This window comes from Taudactylus pleione, unplaced genomic scaffold (genome assembly GCF_031769625.1).
Source record: "Taudactylus pleione unplaced genomic scaffold, aTauple2 ptg001186l, whole genome shotgun sequence".
Taxonomy (NCBI): Eukaryota; Metazoa; Chordata; class Amphibia; order Anura; family Myobatrachidae; genus Taudactylus; species Taudactylus pleione.
Window position 1 is genome coordinate 232,545 of NW_028285587.1, and position 20,296 is coordinate 252,840.

Sequence of the window (20,296 nt, forward strand, 5' to 3'; positions counted from 1 at the left end):
ATTATCCCCAGCCAGCAGATCTATTACCAGAGAGATACAGGGCGCTGTCATCTGTACAGTACACTGATGTGTAATAGTGATCTATATACACATATCATATGCAGATGGCAGAATAATAATATCTGTATAGTCCCTATTATCCCCAGTCAGCAGATCTATTACCAGAGCGATACAGGGCGCTGTCATCTGTACAGTACACTGATGTGTAATAGTGATCTATATACACACATCATATGCAGATGGCAGTATAATAATATCTGTATAGTCCCTATTATCCCCAGCCAGCAGATCTATTACCAGAGAGATACAGGGCGCTGTCATCTGTACAGTACACTGATGTGTAATAGTGATCTATATACACATATCATATGCAGATGGCAGTATAATAATATCTGTATAGTCCCTATTATCCCCAGTCAGCAGATCTATTACCAGAGCGATACAGGGCGCTGTAATCTGTAAAATACACGGATGTGTAATAGTGAACTCTATACACAAATCATATGCAGATGGCAGAATAATAATATCGGTATAGTCCCTATTATCCCCAGCCAGCAGATCTATTACCAGAGAGATACAGGACGCTGTCATCTGTACAGTACACTGATGTGTAATAGTGATCTATATATAGATATCATATGCAGATGGCAGTATAATAATATCTGTATAATCCCTATTATCCCCAGCCAGCAGATCTATTACCAGAGAGATACAGGACGCTGTCATCTGTACAATACACTGATGTGTAATAGTGATCTATATACACATATCATATGCAGATGGCAGTATAATAATATCTGTATAGTCCCTATTATCCCCAGCCAGCAGATCTATTACCAGAGAGATACAGGGCGCTGTCATCTGTACAGTACACTGATGTGTAATAGTGATCTATATACACACATCATATGCAGATGGCAGTATAATAATATCTGTATAGTCCTTATTATCCCCAGCCAGCAGATCTATTACCAGAGAGATACAGGGCGCTGTCATCTGTACAGTACACTGATGTGTAATAGTGATCTATATACACATATTATATGCAGATGGCAGTATAATAATATCTGTATAGTCCTTATTATCCCCAGCCAGCAGATCTATTACCAGAGAGATACAGGGCGCTGTCATCTATACAGTACACTGATGTGTAATAGTGATCTATATACACAAATCATATGCAGATGGCAGTATAATAATATCTGTATAGTCCCTATTATCCCCAGCCAGCAGATCTATTACCAGAGAGATACAGGGCGCTGTCATCTGTACAGTACACTGATGTGTAATAGTGATCTATATACACAAATCATATGCAGATGGCAGTATAATAATATCTGTATAGTCCCTATTATCCCCAGCCAGCAGATCTATTACCAGAGAGATACAGGGCGCTGTCATCTGTACAGTACACTGATGTGTAATAGTGATCTATATACACACATCATATGCAGATGGCAGAATAATAATATCTGTATAGTCCCTATTATCCCCAGCCAGCAGATCTATTACCAGAGCGATACAGGGCGCTGTCATCTGTACAGTACACTGATGTGTAATAGTGATCTATATACACACATCATATGCAGATGGCAGTATAATATCTGTATAGTCCTTATTATCCCCAGCCAGCAGATCTATTACCAGAGAGATACAGGGCGCTGTCATCTGTACAGTACACTGATGTGTAATAGTGATCTATATACACATATCATATGCAGATGGCAGCATAATAATATATGCATAGTCCCTATTATCCCCAGGCAGCAGCCCTATTACCAGAGCGATACAGGGCGCTGTCATCTGTACAGTACACTGATGTGTAATAGTGATCTATATACACATATCATATGCAGATGGCAGTATAATAATATCTGTATAGTCCCTATTATCCCCAGCCAGCAGATCTATTACCAGAGAGATACAGGGCGCTGTCATCTGTACAGTACAGTGATGTGTAATAGTGATCTATATACACACATCATATGCAGATGGCAGAATAATAATCTCAGGTGCGCCCGGGCCGTGACCTAAGGAGAAACGGTGGCATGACAGGTCAGGAACGCCGTGTAACTCGCTGCATACACATTGCTCCCAGCTCTGCACTGTGTGCTCAGTGACTGAGTGTGACTGAGCAATCCCAGCCGATGAAGGACAAGACAGGGACGACAGTGAGACTTCTCAGCTGGTTATTTACATTTTTTTCTGTAGGGCCCAATGTATTTTTTTTCTTTAATCCTTTGGGGAGCAATGTTTTTTTTTTTTCCTGTAGGGAGCAATGCGATTGTTTTCTTTTTCTGTGGGGGCCAATGTGTGTGTTTGTTTTTTTTTTTTATGTGGGGACCATTTTATTTTCAATTTTTTTTCTGTAAGTCATTGTGTTTTATTTTTTCTCTGTGGGGCCTAAAGTATTTGTTTTTGTTCTGTGGGGGCCAATATGCTTTTTTTTTTTTTTTTTTTTTTTTAACTCCTGTGGGGAGCAATGTGTTTTGTTTTGTTTTTACTGTGGGGAGCAATGCGATTGTTTTCTATTTCTGTGGGGGCCAATGTGTTTGTTTGTTTTCTTTATGTAGGGACCATTTTGTTTCATATTTTTTTTCTGTAGGCCATTGTTTTATTTTTTCTCTGTACAGCCTAAAGTGCTTGTTTTAATCTGTGGGGGCCAATGTGCTTTATTTTTTTCTGTGGAGGGTAATGTGTGTGTTTGCTTTTCTGTGGGGGCCAATGTTTGTTATTTATCCTGTACGGGCCAATTTGTGAATGATTTTTTCCCATGGGGGCCAATGTGTGTGTTTTTACCCGTGGGAGACAGATGGTGTGCCTTAGCAACTTTTAAAATCTTGTTCGGCGGGCCGCGTGTTGAAAATCGCTGCTTTACAGGTAATGCACTCACCTATATATATGTTATATTTATCAAAAGATATCTTTAATCGGGTACCCCACATAGGATGACAGGTTATCCTCACCAGGAATAGAACTATAGCCCTTGTTATTCCTGCAGTCAATGCAAGTTGATCTTTTCGTCTAGTGCAGAAATGTTGTGAGGTCACGTGGTTGTTCCTTGTTGTGTCCAGGACACCCCTATATAATAATACCACATATCAGTGTGTGCTGGGAGCTGTGTTATTCCCCTCATATATCACTATACAGTCCCCTCTCCCCCTATATAATAATACCACATATCAGTGTGTGCTGGGAGCTGTGTTATTCCCCCTCATATAACACTGTACAGTCCCCTCCCCCTCTATAATAATTAATCCACATATCAGTGTGTGCTGGGAGCTGTGTTATCCCCCCTCATATATCACTGTACAGTCCCCTCTCCCCCTATATAATAATAATACCACATAGTGTGTGCTGGGAGCTGTGTTATTCCCTTTCATATATCACTGTACAGTCCCCTCTCCCCTATATAATAATAATACCACATATCAGTGTGTGCTGGGAGCTGTGTTATTCCCCCTCATATAACACTGTACAGTCCCCTCCCCCCTATATAATAGTAATACCACATATCAGTGTGTGCTGGAAGCTGTGTTATTCCCCCTCATACTTCACTGTACGGTCCCCTCCCCCTCTATTATAATTAATCTACATATCAGTGTGTGCTGGGAGCTGTGTTATCCCCCCTCATATCACTGTACAGTCCCCTCTCCCCTATATAATAATACCACATATCAGTGTGTGCTGGGAGCTGTGTTATTCCCCCTCATATATCACAGTATGGTCCCCTCTCCCGTATATAATAATAATACCACATATCAGTGTGTGCTGGGAGCTGTGTTATCCCCCCTCATATCACTGTACAGTCCCCTCTCCCCTATATAATAATAATACCACATATCAGTGCGTGCTGGGAGCTGTGTTATCCCCCCTCATATATCACTGTACTGTCCCCTCCCCCCTATATAATAATAATACCACATAGTGTGTGCTGGGAGCTGTGTTATTCCCCCTCATATATCACTGTACAGTCCCCTCTCCCCCTATATAATAATACCACCACATATCAGTGTGTGCTGGGAGCTGTGTTATTCCCCCTCATATATCACTGTACAGTCCCCTCTCCCCCTATATAATAATACCACCACATATCAGTGTGTGCTGGGAGCTGTGTTATTCCCCCTCATATAACACTGTACAGTCCCCTCCCCCCTATATAATAATACCACATATCACTGTGTGCTGGAAGCTGTGTTATTCCCCCTCATATATCACTGTACAGTCCCCTCCCCCTATATAATAATACCACATATCAGTGTGTGCTGGGAGCGGTGTTAATCCCCCTCATATATCACTGTACAGTCCCCTCTCCCCTATATAATAATAATACCACATATCACTGTGTGCTGGAAGCTGTGTTATTCCCCCTCATATATCACTGTACAGTCCCCTCTCCCCTATATAATAATACCACATATCAGTGTGTGCTGGGAACTGTGTTATTCCCCCTCATATATCACTGTACAGTCCCCTCTCCCCCTATATAATAATAATACCACATATCAGTGTGTGCTGGGAGCTGTGTTATTCCCCCTCATATAACACTGTACAGTCCCCTCCCCCCTATATAATAATAATAATACCACATATCAGTGTGTGCTGGGAGCTGTGTTATTCCCCCTCATATATCACTGTACAGTCCCCTCTCCCCCTATATAATAATAATAATAATATAATATATACAGAACACGTTACCTGGCTCCGGCTGTGTTACGAATATCTATGACAAAATGGCAGCTAAAGCCCCTGTGGCCCCGCCCCCTCTGCTCTGAGACTGGGAGACTATAAGAATATGGCCGCCGGTGACCGTACATGAGGACACCATTAGACTATAATAATGTTACTCTAGTGATGACGCTGTGAGCGGCAGGTGCAGGTGGCTTCTAGTTACAGGACGTCCTTCCTACTTTGTGCCACCTGATTGGCTACTCGCTGCTGCCAATCACCGCACTGAGGGTGAATGAGAGGAGGGCGGTCACTATGATACGGGAGCGGGGTAGACAGTAGCCATAACTACATGGAGATGAGGGGGCGGAGCTATGTAGAGGGGGCGTTTCTTTTATTTACTTCAACTTCCGGGTGACGGTTCCAGCAGGAGGAATAAGCAGCAGGTGATGGTATTTATTATTATTATTATACAGGGGAGCAGACTGCGGTGCTGCATAATCATTATACAGGTAGAGCAGACACTAGTGTTCTATATAATACAGAATTAATAGACCCCGGTGTTACTATAAGCAGCCTCTAGTGCTGCACTATGTTTATACAGGTAGAGCATACCCCAGTGTTGGTATAATATAGGTGGAGCAGAACCTATTGTTATAATAGTGCAGCTTGAGCAGAATCTTTGGCTGCATTATCTATATACAGATGGAGCAGATCCTTTTATTTTTATAATACAGTTGAAGCAGACTCTGGTTCTGCATTATATTTATACAGATGGATCAGTCTCTGGTGCTGCATTATTATACAGGTGGAGCAGAACCTTTGTTACTAATATACAGCTGGAGCATACTTTGGTGCTGCATTATCATTATACAGGTGGAGCAGTCCCCAGTATTGGTATGATACAGGTGGAGCAAATCCTTTTGTTAATATAATGCAGTTTGAGCAGTCTCTAGTGCTGCATTATCTTTATACAGGTGGAGAAGACCGCAGTGTTTGTATGATACAGGTGGACCAGAACCTTTTACTAATATACAGTTGGAGCAGACTCTGGTGCTACATTATCATTATACAAATAGCAACAACAGAAGCAGAAAGTTCTCTCTATATTTTGGGGCACCCACCCTACTAATAATAAAGTGTAACCTGTAATAGTGTCAGTAAGAAATGACCGAGGTGTTATCTGTATAGCGCAATAAGTCAGGAAATACACAGAACGTAACAGAAAGAGGATATAAAGCCTGGTCTAACCAGGGCCAATAACCCCTCAGCACTGACCAGCTGTGTGATGGGAGACGTATATAGTGATTATCTGTATCATTTATGGTCAGACAAATAAATCTATAATAAAGCGTCAGTAACCACTTGAAGCGTCTGCGCTTTTGATTTTAGGTGCCATATAGAACCTTTGGCTATTTTATGTTTTGTGTATTATAGTGTAACCTATTTGTGTCTATGAGTTTTTAATCACATGATATAATCTTCAGTAATAAACAGATCAGATATTTGCAGTAGTTCTCTCACCCTTGGTATTTTGTGTGTGATATATATATATCTGTGTGTGTAATATATATATATATATATATATATATATATATATATATATATATATATATATTGGTAGAAAAATAAAAATTCCAGCACAAGTTGCATCGTACTTCAGATCATGTGATTTATCTGATTATTTGCCCCTGTGGCCAACACTATGTGGGGATGACCACACGTAAGTTTAGAGAACGTATGGCCAGCCATCGCTCCTCTATTCGGACTGCACTGTTGAATAATGATTCAGATAAACCGGTAGCCCGACATTTTGCCAAAGAGACACTCTGTATCAAGTCTTAAGTGCATGCTAATAGATTATGTTCCTCGTGATGGTGACCATGCCAAGATATTACGCCAACGTGAGGCTAGATGGATTTTTGAACTGGACACAGTGGCTCCACGGGGCTTAAACGAGTATAACCCATACAATATCTTCTTGCGCTAAATGTTTTCAGTAACATAATATTATCATGGACACACTTTTCCTGATACAGTGTCAATGGAGTTTTTCTGTATTTTTATGGTTTTGTGTTTTTTCGTTTCTCAGCATTTTTATTTTTTATTTAATTTTTTTCTTTTTTGTATTCTTTATTTGCATATGTAAGTGTAGTGGGTAATATGTAAGTGTGGTGGGTAATAGTCCACTTGCAATGACTTCAGTATACTGTTTAGCACATTTATTTACATGCGCTATGATGATGATTAATGTCATTATCATATATATGATTGCTGTTGTTATTTAGTTTCTGAATGGCCAGCTATGATGTCGATCTTTTGTTTGTTTTTTCAATTATCACAGATTGCTTATGATGCATAAGGTCGTGTTCACTGATTTGGTTTAATGGCCACCTGACCTTCTCCCGTCAGACTGATATTAGTCTGATTGTCTTCATCCAGCGCACCCCGTGTTAGGACTTATCGATGTCCCATTATGACTGAGACAGGTGTATCTATAATGGCAGTCCTTGATCGCTTAACTCTGAATGATACATCTGTTCATACAGCAATGTGCAGCTCTGACTATGTTTGAGTCCTTAATACGCGACACATGTATATGTAGAACATTGGTCTGCAGCTGCTGATTTATCTATGCTGTGCCTGTGGAGGGGCGCATGAGCTGATGGTAACTCAGTGAGATATTACTACATGTGTGACAAGTATCTCCATATGTGTGAGTTGTGAAACGATCTCTGAGGGAGGTGCGCTATGTGACAGGAGCTTCGCTGACACTGGAGTGTCACCATTATGTTTTCCCCCTGGCGCCTCCCACCAGTTTGATTGGTGTGTGCTCTGGTGGGGGAGTGTTCCTAAGTTGACACGCATGTGGAGTTCTCTGTGGAGCGCTGCCTGGCGTGTCCGTAAGTGCCGGGCACGTCCCCAAGTGTGACGACAAGGGGACGCGTCTTATAGACACGCCCCCTTTTCGGCGCGCGCACAAAGTTACCCTCTCTGGCTCTGGCGCCCTGCCTGCCGCCGGAGCTAGAGTGAACACTAGATAGGTGAAAAATAGTGGATTACTAGCAGTAAGTGGTCAAAAGTAATAAACCATAATTAGGAGATTACAGACTAGCCCGGTCAATTCGGCTGCCTCAAGGGTCCTTGAGTGCAGGGGAACCACCAGGGCGAGTCTGCAGCACCCCACAAAGAATGATCTATGGAGGAAATTAATTAGAAATCTACATCCACTGTCACATTGAGACCCTCTGGTTTCAAGGTATGAATTTTATGTACCCAGACGGCTTCTCTGAGACATAATCGGGTGAATCTGTCTCCACCTCTTTCAGTTCCAATACTATGGTTACAACTTGTGTTAATAATCATTTACCTATTTCTCTCCTTCTGTCCCCACCCAGCCTCTGATGACTGCAGACACCAGAAGTGGACATAAGAACATTCCCACGGGTAAGATTGTCACTATCCTGTGATTTATTATTATTCCCGTCTTCCAGCCGTCTTCTTGTACAGGATATTACACATTAATAAATAACGCAATAAAGAACATTACGTTATTAGTCTGGATCTTTTCTCCCTCACAAAGTCTGGCCTCTGGTTATACGGTAGACGAGGATGAAACAAGGGACCCGGTTGCCAGGTTCCCTCACAGATGTGGCCCTTAGTACATCCCATACATCTTTAGCCAATTTAGATGCACATGTAGGTAACAATGTCCTCTTGCTTGGCAACAGGATACAGTAATACAATAAAACAGATCAGTGGTAGATGGAGCATCAGCTGTAATAACCCTGTAGTTATTAGGGAATAACAGGACACATGTATTACTAGTGGTGTTAGATGGAGATGTGACTAAGGACTGATTCTCAGTAATACAATAATACAGATCAGTGGTAGATGAAGCATCAGCTGTAATAACCCTGTAGTTATTAGGGAATAACAGGACACATGTATTACTAGTGGTGTTAGATGGAGATGTGACTAAGGCCTGATTCTCAGTAATACAATAATACAGATCAGTGGTAGATGGAGCATCAGATGTAATATCCCTGTAGTTATTAGGGAATAACAGGACACGTGTATTACTAGTGGTGTTATATGGAGATGTGACTAAGGCCTGATTCTCAGTAATACAATAATACAGATCAGTGGTAGATGGAGCATCAGATGTAATATCCCTGTAGTTATTAGGGAATAACAGGACACATGTATTACTAGTGGTGTTAGATGGAGATGTGACTAAGGGCTGATTCTCAGTAATACAATAATACAGATCAGTGGTAGATGGAGCATCAGATGTAATAACCCTGTAGTTATTAGGGAATAAGAGGACACGTGTATTACTAGTGGTGTTAGATGGAGATTTGACTAAGGGCTGATTCTCAGTAATACAATAATACAGATCAGTGGTAGATGGAGCATCAGCTGTAATATCCCTGTAGTTATTAGGAATAACAGGACACATGTATTACTAGTGGTGTTAGATGGAGATGTGACTAAGGCCTGATTCTCAGTAATGCAATAATACAGATCATTGGTAGATGGAGCATCAGATGTAATAACCCTGTAGTTATTAGGGAATACCAGGGCACATGTATTACTAGTGGTGTTAGATGGAGATGTGACTAAGGTCTGATTCTCAGTAATACAATAATACAGATCAGTGGTAGATGGAGCATCAGATGTAATAACCCTGTAGTTATTAGGGAATAACAGGACACATGTATTACTAGTGGTGTTAGATGGAGATGTGACTAAGGCCTGATTCTCAGTAATGCAATAATACAGATCATTGGTAGATGGAGCATCAGATGCAATATCCCTGTAGTTATTGGGGAATAACAGGACACATGTATTACTAGTGGTGTTAGATGGAGATGTGACTATGGTCTGATTCTCAGTAATACAATAATACAGATCAGTGGTAGATGGAGCATCAGATGTAATATCCCTGTAGTTATTAGGGAATACCAGGGCACATATATTACTAGTGGTGTTAGATGGAGATGTGACTAAGGGCTGATTCTCAGTAATACAATAATACAGATCAGTGGTAGATGGAGCATCAGATGTAATATCCCTGTAGTTATTAGGGAATAACAGGACACATGTATTACTAGTGGTGTTTTATGGAGATGTGACTATGGTCTGATTCTCAGTAATACAATTATACAGATCAGTGCTAGATGGAGCATCAGATGTAATAACCCTGTAGTTATTAGGGAATAACAGGACACATGTAATATTAGTGGTGTTAGATGGAGATGTGACTAAGGTCTGATTCTCAGTAATACAATAATACAGATCAGTGGTAGATGGAGCATCAGATGTAATAACCCTGTAGTTATTAGGGAATAACAGGACACATGTATTACTAGTGGTGTTATATGGAGATGTGACTAAGGTCTGATTCTCAGTAATACAATAATACAGATCAGTGGTAGATGGAGCATCAGATGTAATATCCCTGTAGTTATTAGGGAATAACAGGGCACATGTATTACTAGTGGTGTTAGATGGAGATGTGGTTACGGTTTGATTATCACCGTGTACCTTAGAGCTAATGTAGAGTTTTACAAAGAAACTAACCTTTGTGCCAAAGTATAATCCCTCACCCATCACCTACACACACATTTACACCTAGTGCATCGTACAGGAACTGCCTGAGTTAATAGACCTCTTTTGTAATTAAAAAAACCCTCAAAATGAGAGCTCTCAGATCACAAAGTTCATCTATCTGTCGTGCACATTTAATTATGAGCACTGGTTCCTTTAGCAAACTTTCCTAGCGTATACTTTACATTAAAGACATTAAAGGAGTGAAATGACTGAGAATACTATGGGGTTAATTCTTTAATACGCAGTGAGGTGAGTTCGTGCTGCAAAGGCATGGAATCGCCACAGCTGGACCCGCAACTTGCCCCCCTCATGGGCCAATCTAGGGCCCGGACTCCTGGATCTTTGTACGAGTCCAGTGGTATTGTAAGTGCTGCATATAGCTGCACTTACTCGCGGATGTGACTGTGTTGTGTCTAATTAAATCAGTCAGGAGTGTCACAGTGACATCACTTATCTTTAAACAGGGACATAACTGGAGATGTGAGGAATCTGGGAGTGTCACAGTGATTATTGATACAAGGACATGACTGGGGAGGGGACTGCTGGGAATGGGACATTATACAGTAACACCAGGGGATGTGTCTGAGTGATGACTGTATCATTGTGTGTGTGTGTGTCAGGTTCCTTTAAGGTTTCACTATGTTTCCATGCAGGAGGGGGAGTATATAGAGGAACACAAGGGTCTATACATGGACGTCATGATGGAGAATCACTGGCCCCTCACATCACTGGGTAAGAGGAGGCTCTCATTTATTGTACAGGGGAGAGAAGTTATGGGGGCCCCATATATACACACATCACCTGATAATCAGATATTTACACATTGTACTCAACTGTGTGTCTTCTACAGATGGGCCCAGGAACAGAAATAGCCCAGAGAGATGTCCCCGTCCTCTTTATTCACAGGATTGTACAGAGGAGAATCACAGTATTAAGGAGCATAAGGTAGATGGGATTTAGGGTCTTTCCAAATATGACTGTCACTATATGATCTATAGAGCATCTGTGTATGTCTTATACTCTGATATTACACTCTTTACTCTCAATTAAATTAGACTTTATTATTTCATGGGTCATTTAGAGTGAAGATCTTGCTGATAATAATGTAGAAGATACAGTTGGAGAAGAAAAGATGTATGTGACTTATATTAAGGCAGAAGATATAGAGGGAGAAGAGACGTATGTGACTTATATTAAGGCAGAAGATCTAGAGAAAGCAGAAGAGACATATGTGACTGATATCAAGGCAGAAGATATAGAGGGAGAAGAAGAGACGTATGTGACTGATATCAAGGTAGAAGATACAGAGGGAGAAAAAGAGACATTTGTGACTGATATCAAGGCAGAAGATATAGAGGGAGAAGAAGAGACGTATGTGACTGATATGAAGGCAGAAGATATAGAGGGAGAAGAGATGTATGTGACTGATATCAAGGCAGAAGATATAGAGGGAGAAGAAGAGACGTATGTGGCTAATATAAAGGTAGAAGATACAGAGGGAGAAGAAGAGACATTTGTGACTGATATCAAGGCAGAAGATACAGAGGGAGAAGAAGAGACGTATGTGACTGATATGAAGGCAGAAGATTTAGAGGAAAAACAGACGTATGCTACTAATATGAAGGCTAAAGATACAGAGGGAGGAGAGACATATGTGTGGGGTGATCAGCAATTTAAGGAAGAGGAAATCCCTACAGATATCACAACAGGTGAGTAATAAAGACTTATTACAGAAAAGAGTCACATTCACATACTCCTTGCTCTTCAAAACAGTGCCGTAATTAGATATGGGCTACCGGTGACATCGCACAGGGCACAGAGGCTCTGTGGACAGCACTGTCTACCCCCCTGGCCCTTGCTCCTGGCTAGCAGGGTGCCTACAGCCAGGATTGCTTCTGGGGCACCTACAGAGCATCCTGCGGACAGGCACCCTGGCCAGTACTACACAGTATACTATGCTGAATATTTTTGGTCACTTCCTAATAAGAAGAACTTGTAGACATTTCTGTACGTTGAAGGGATCACCATGAGGGCGGGGAACACGTCTTTTGGGATTAAATAATTTCTTCCCACACTGCTCTCCTGCTTTGTCATAATGGAAATTTGCAATATAAAAAAACATTCATGTAAATATTCCCAAAAAATGGCGACCTCTGCGCATGTCCAGCTCCTCTCTCCGTACATCCCATGGATATTTTGCATCTTTCCTGTAAGCCTGGAGGCAGCAGTGTCTTGTTCACGTGCCTTCAGCTTTCATGGTCTAGTACAGGCCTGGCCAACCTGTGACCCTCCAGCTGTTGTGTAACTACACATCCCAGCATGCCCTACCACAGTTTTAGCATTTCCTAATAACCAAACGTTGGCAAGGAATGCTTGTACTTGTAGTTTCACAACAGCTAGAGAGCCACAGGTTGGCCAGGCCTGGTCTAGTATATCAGAACACATTATATCTATAGTATATGAGAGATTCTCTCCTTTCATGTCAGAAAGTACTCTCCAGCACAAGCATCGTAAATGTTTAAAACACACATGTCTGCGCCTGGGTTACCCATATTGTACATGGTACAAGCTGCGTGGTGATAGTAATGCCGTATATGAATACAATCCAGAAAGACAATTGTTGTCGGATGTGATCGGACTGTTACCTCCCAGTGCTGGGCACAGTGTAGGTAATGTGCAATGTTCAGAGTACGAGAGGCTGTAATTCCTACTAACTGTATATATATATGTACAGATATAAAGATATATATATATCTATCATATGGGTTACCCTGCAGCCTCAGGGCAGCTAAGTTCCGGACTGTAGGGCTGCACTTGTACAGCGCTAAGCACAGGGCATAGAGTATCTAATAATGTTACATGTACTGACTGTTATATAATAGCACTTTCCCCATAGTGTCTGTGTGACCCTTGGAAAGTGCACTGAGAGGCCAGGTTACCCGATAAGGGGAGGTTATTGTGTCACCTAGAGACAGGCAGTGACATGTTAGTGAAGCCTGTGAGTAACCATTTGCCCTAGTGACGCCTTTGCCTTTTGGTCTTCCTGCATATTGGAGTTTCCTGTTCATGCCTTCCGTAGTAAGGAGACCAGTCATGTAACACGTCGGGGTAAATGTAATAGGATCCAAGTTTGTAAAATGTGCGAGTGTAGAGCTATTGTGAGGATACCAGGTGAGCTAGGGATCCCGGGGTTCAGGGATCACATAGTGGAGCTGGTTATAATGAAAAAAAGATTAACTTTATTCACGGAGACACAGAAATCCAGCAAGCAGGATTATATGAATACAGTCCACTCAGAGTTCAGCAAAGTCTTTTACAGCTGCTGTATATCTCCTCCCTACCTGGCCAGCAATGACAGCTGTATCAGGGCACACAGAGCTGATCTATATCTCCTCCCTACCTGGCCAGTAATGACAGCTGTATCAGGGCACACAGCTGCTGTATGTCTCCTCCCTACCTGGCCAGCAATGACAGCTGTATCAGGGCACACAGAGCTGCTGTATATCTCCTCCCTACCTGGCCAGCAATGACAGCTGTATCAGGGCACACACAGCTGCTCTATATCTCCTCCCCACCTGGCCAGCAATGACAGCTGTATCAGGGCACACACAGCTGCTCTATATCTCCTCCCTACCTGGCCAGAAATGACAGCTGTATCAGGGCACACAGAGCTGCTGATACCCAATGTCACTGATAGGGGACAACATCCCCACCTCCAGAGTCACACTGTATACACACTACCCCACCATTCCTTCCTGCTGCTCTATATCTCCTCCCTACCTGGCCAGCAATGACAGCTGTATCAGGGCACACACAGCTGCTCTATATCTCCTCCCTACCTGGCCAGCAATGACAGCTGTATCAGGGCACACACAGCTGCTCTATATCTCCTCCCCACCTGGCCAGCAATGACAGCTGTGTCAGGGCATACATAGCTGCTCTATATCTCCTCCCTACCTGGCCAGCAATGACAGCTGTATCAGGGCACACAGCTGCTGATACCTAATGTCACTGAGAGGGGACAACATCCCAACCTCCAGAGTCACACTGTATACACACTACCCCACCATTCCTTCCTGCTGCTCTATATCTCCTCCCTACCTGGCCAGCAATGACAGCTGTATCAGGGCACACACAGCTGCTCTATATCTCCTCCCCACCTGGCCAGCAATGACAGCTGTATCAGGGCACACACAGCTGCTCTATATCTCCTCCCTACCTGGCCAGCAATGACAGCTGTACCAGGGCACACACAGCTGCTCTATATCTCCTCCCTACCTGGCCAGCAATGACAGCTGTATCAGGGCACACACAGCTGCTCTATATCTCCTCCCCACCTGGCCAGCAATGACAGCTGTATCAGGGCACACACAGCTGCTCTATATCTCCTCCCTACCTGGCCAGCAATGACAGCTGTACCAGGGCACACACAGCTGCTCTATATCTCCTCCCCACCTGGCCAGCAATGACAGCTGTATCAGGGCACACACAGCTGCTCTATATCTCCTCCCCACCTGGTCAGCAATGACAGCTGTATCAGGGCACACACAGCTGCTCTATATCTCCTCCCCACCTGGCCAGCAATGACAGCTGTATCAGGGCACACACAGCTGCTCTATATCTCCTCCCTACCTGGCCAGAAATGACAGCTGTATCAGGGCACACAGAGCTACTGATACCCAATGTCACTGAGGGGACAACATCCCAACCTCCAGAGTCACACTGTGTACACACTACCCCACCATTCCTTCCTGCTGCTCTATATCTCCTCCCTACCTGGCCAGCAATGACAGCTGTATCAGGGCACACACAGCTGCTCTATATCTCCTCCCTACCTGGCCAGCAATGACAGCTGTATCAGGGCACACACAGCTGCTATATATCTCCTCACTTGGCCAGCAATGACAGCTGTATCAGGGCACACACAGCTGCTCTATATCTCCTCCCTACCTGGCCAGCAATGACAGCTGTATCAGGGCACACACAGCTGCTCTATATCTCCTCCCCACCTGGCCAGCAATGACAGCTGTATCAGGGCACACACAGCTGCTCTATATCTCCTCCCTACCTGGCCAGCAATGACAGCTGTATCAGGGCACACACAGCTGCTCTATATCTCCTCCCTACCTGGCCAGAAAGACAGCTGTATCAGGGCACACAGAGCTGCTGATACCTAATGTCACTGAGAGGGGACAACATCCCAACCTAAAGAGTCACACTGTATACACACTACCCCACCATTCCTTCCTGCTGCTCTATATCTCCTCCCTACCTGGCCAGCAATGACAGCTGTATCAGGGCACACAGAGCTGCTGATACCCAATGTCACTGAGAGGGGACAACATCCCAACCTAAAGAGTCACACTGTATACACACTAACCCACTATTCCCTCATGCTGCTCTATATCTTCTCCCTACCTGGCCAGCAATGACAGCTGTATCAGGGCACACAGAGCTGCTCTATATCTCCTCCCTACATGGCCAGCAATGACAGCTGTATCAGGGCACACACAGCTGCTCTATATCTCCTCCCCACCTGGCCAGCAATGACAGCTGTATCAGGGCACACACAGCTGCTCTATATCTCCTCCCTACCTGGCCAGAAATGACAGCTGTATCAGGGCACACACAGCTGCTCTATATCTCCTCCCTACCTGGCCAGAAATGACAGCTGTATCAGGGCACACACAGCTGCTCTATATCTCCTCCCTACCTGGCCAGCAATGACAGCTGTATCAGGGCACACACAGCTGCTCTATATTTCCTCCCCACCTGACCAGCAATGACAGCTGTATCAGGGCACACAGAGCTGCTCTATATCTCCTCCCCACCTGGCCAGCAATGACAGCTGTATCAGGGCACACAGAGCTGCCGATACCCAATGTCACTGAAAGGGGATAACATCCCAACCTCCAGAGTCACACTGTACACACACACTACCCCACCATTCCTTCCTGCTTCTCTATATCTCCTCCCTACCTGGCCAGCAATGACAGCTGTATCAGGACACACAGAGCTGCTCTATATCTCCTCCCTACCTGGCCAGCAATGACAGCTGTATCAGGGCACACACAGCTGCTCTATATCTCCTCCCTACCTGGCCAGCAATGACAGCTGTATCGGCACACACAGCTGCTCTATATTTTCTCCCTACCTGGCCAGCAATGACAGCTGTATCAGGGCACACAGAGCTGCTCTATATCTCCTCCCTACCTGGCCAGCAATGACAGCTGTGTCAGGACACACAGAGCTGCTGGTACCCAATATCAATGAGAGGGGACAACACCCCAACCTGCAGAGTCACACTGTACACACACACTACCTCACCATTCCCTCCTGCTGCTCTATATCTCCTCTATGTGACGTTATGCTGGCGCTGTCTGTCTGTATTTCTTACTCATTCTGTCAGACAATATAACTATACCTTTTTCTGAGCCCTTACAATTACAGTGCTGTCAGGATGCTTATTTTACCTCACATTTACATATATGTTTATTGTGTGGTTTCTCACAAACAGTGTACACTTCCCTCATTGCTATGTGTGAAAGTGTTGATGATGTGCACGATTCCGCCCCAGTCCTGCTGTCATGCAAATCATGTACTGCAGGACTAGGTGTGGGGGACATGGTCTCAGAGGGATTATGTGTGAGGTGTTCTAATCCTCACAGTCCCTCTGTGGTCCCACCCACCTTGCACTTCCATGGCGGTCAGTGGGCAGCACCCCCTGGGTTTCCCCAGAGTGGGTTCACACACTTTGCCCATCACAGGGCCTGCCTTTACAAATTTCACCCATGCAGGTTCGATCTGTGCCCCCTCCATGGATGGATACACTGTCTACTACAGTGCAGACCCTGGCGGATACCTCTGTTACCCTCCAGGCTATGCTGCAGGGGGATAAACCCCTTAGCCCGGCCAAGAGGCCTATGCCATCATCACAATATGATGATGAAGACACTGATACCGGGGAGATGGTAGACGAGGATGACGCTGAGCCCTCTCAGCGAGAGGAGGAGTCTAAATCTAATGCTCTGATATGTGCTGTCTGTTCGGCCCTAGTCAGAAGGACGAACCGCCTGCTCCCTGGTCCAAACATGCTCTATTCAAAGAAATAAGGACTACTTCTGCAGTATTTCCTTTATCTGATCAGCTAGTGGAGCACATGGAAGTGGCATGGAAATCGCCTGGGAAGCGATTTCAGCCTCAGAGACGCATGGCTTATGCCTATCCCTTTCCTGAGGAACATTGTACTTAATGGGAATCACCGCCTGTGATGTACTCTTATGTGATGAACTTAATCAAAAGCGCTACTCTGCCTATGCCATCCATTTCTTCCTTAAAGGATACCACAGATAAGAAGGTAGAGGCTTGTTTAAAGTCAATGTATTCTTTTTCAGGAGCAGTCTCCTGACCAGCTATGGCTATCTCCTGGGTGGCCAAGGCTATGGAGTTCGGGGCAGACTCCCTAGAGGAGTCTTTTCCTTAGGATGCTGCCACAGATCAAGCGACTCTGGTGGGTAACTTCAGTGATTCTACTTTGGACATCAACTTATTATCCTCCAGGATTTTGGCTGCTGCAGTGTCACCTTGCCGTTCATTATGGCTGCGTTCTTGGAGAGTGGACGCAGCATCTAAGAAGGGATTAAAGTGTCTACCTTATACTGGTAAGATCTTGTTTGGCCCTGACCTGGACAAGATTGTGGATAAATCTGTGTGTCTGCCTTCAGCATCTACTTTTTCAGGATCTCGACCCTCATCCTATCTGCCACAAGGTAAGCCTAAGGGTCAGCCTTTTCCTAGATAGCCCCCAGAAAGACTGTCAAGCCCAAGAAGTAGGCCTGGAGTACTAGACGTCTGGCTGCCAAGTCTGATGACAAGTCCAAGGCAGTACAATCCTTGCTTCAAGCAGGGGTCATTATACCGGTCCCGTTACCCCAGAGGGGAACAGGTTATTCCAATTTCCTTCTGATACAGAAACCGAACGGATCCTATCGACCTATCATCAATCTCAAGTCCCTGAACAAATTCCTCAGGGTACCTCATTTCAGGATGGAAACCCTTTGCTTAATTATACTGGCTATGGAACCTGGGGATTTTATGGTGTCACTGGATATTCAGGATGCATGCCTGCATATTCCGATTGCTTTGTCTCACCAGCGTTTCTCAGGTTTGCTGTACTGCAACAACATTTTTAGTTTCAGGCTCTACCATTTGGCCTCTCTACTGCACCTCGGGGTGTTTACCAAAATTATGGAGGTAATGGCAGCCCATCTGCGGCTGCAGGGGGTCTACCTGTCACCCTACCTGGACAACCTTTTACTGTTGGCAGGGTCTCCAGTGGTGCTTCACCACTATCTAAAGCTCACGATTTCGGTACTTCAGACTCACGGGTGGTTGATCAATTGGATGAAGTCCGCCTGACTCCATCCAAGAGAATGCTCCATCTGGGAACTTTGTAAGATTCACAACAACAAAGGATTTTTCTGACAGCCGAAAAGATCTCCACTTTGCATACGTGAATATGCAGATGCCTCCACAGTTGCCAAGTGTCCATCCACTCAGCAATGCAGCTACTGGGTTTCATGGTATTGACTTTCGACATGGTGGAATATGCCCAGTTTCATTCCCGGCCTCTGCAGAAATTGATCCTCTCCAGGTGGGATGGATTACCCCATCGTATAAAGGCACAAACGATGGTGCTCTCTCCGGAGATACGTATGTCTTTGGCTTGGTGGCTCCAAATGGGTCGCCTCACCAAGGGGCGCCCCTTTTGGATTCCGGACTGGGTCCTCCTGACGCCAGTCTTCGGGGTTGGGGCGCAGTGACGGGTCCATACTCGTTTCAGGGATGATGGACAGTCGAGGAGTCTGCCCTGCCAATCAACATATTGGAACTTTGGGCGGTCTTCAGGGCCTTCAACAAGCCAGACTCGTACTTCACGGAAAGCCCTTGCAAGTTCAGTCAGACAACGCCACGACTGTGGATTACATCAACCATCATGGAAGAACTCGAAGTCAGGCAGCAATGACAGAGGTGTCACGCATTCTGACTTGGGCGGAAGGCAATCTCCCAGCCATATCGGCAGTGTTCATTCCAGTGGTTCTCAATTGGGAAGCGGACTTCCTCAGCCATCATGATGTGCATCCCTGGGAATGGTCTCTTCAAGAGGTGTTTCAGCTCCTAGTGGAGCCTTCCGGACGTGGACCTCATGGCCTCCCAAGACAATCACAAACTGCCAGTGTACGGGTCCAGAACAAGAGATGCCAAGGCTCTCCTGGTAGACGCTCTGTCAGTCAAGTGGACCTTAAAGTTTGCGTACCTGATTCCTCCAGTCTCCCTTCTTCCTCTTGTAATTCAGAAGTTCAAACAAAAGGGAGGCACTGTCCTCTTGGTGGCTCCAGCGTGGCCCAGACATCACAGATCTACAGACTCTTTACATCGACACTCCGGTGCTGCAGAGAGTAGCCCGGCACCTTTGCTGCTCCCTTGGCAGTCCTGGAATCTCCTCTCTGTGTCTTTTCACATCCCCCCTTCACAATTTAAAATACTGACATAGTTTGGACTCTAACCTGTCACCTCTACTTTGCAGTCAGACAACATACCTATAGAGCAATTTGCTGCTACAATGGAGCCTGTGCATTCTAACTATATGAAGCTACTTTACATTCTCTGTAATTTAAAATACAGTCCTACCAGGGATTCGAACTTAGCAGCTCATACTTTGCAGTCAGTCACCTTACCAATGTAGTAGCCCGTCGCTACTACATTAGAAACCTGTGACTTCTAACTATATGAAGCTACTTCACATTCTCCTTCATTTAAAATTCAGTCAAACCTGGGATTCAAACCTATCACCCCACACTTTGTAGTTAGAGACATTACCAATGGAGCCATTTGCTCCTGCATTAAAAATATGAGAATGTTAACTATATGAGGGCACAAATTTACAGTTTGCAGGAGGGTGTCTAACACCCTAGCACCGGCCCTATGTGACATCTCCTTGTAAAAGCACTTC

At 44.5% G+C, this 20,296-nt stretch overlaps 2 protein-coding genes across 4 annotated transcripts in view; one reads left to right on the forward strand and one right to left on the reverse strand.

Annotated features, from left to right (window-relative positions):
• Positions 1-4,742, reverse strand: part of LOC148451063 (uncharacterized) — a 32,111-nt gene extending 27,369 nt beyond the window's left edge. For 2 of the 3 annotated variants that reach the window (XM_088462320.1, XM_088462318.1), the window contains exon 1: positions 2,967-3,069. The gene's annotated coding sequence lies outside the window, so the exon portion shown is untranslated. Of the gene's footprint in view, positions 1-2,966; positions 3,070-4,698 lie in introns of those variants that run through there. The other variant, XM_088462319.1, reaches the window with a different exon arrangement.
• LOC148451061 (uncharacterized) overlaps positions 1-20,296 on the forward strand; it is a 220,026-nt gene that overhangs the window by 154,524 nt on the left and 45,206 nt on the right. The gene's annotated exons all lie outside the window — the stretch shown is intronic.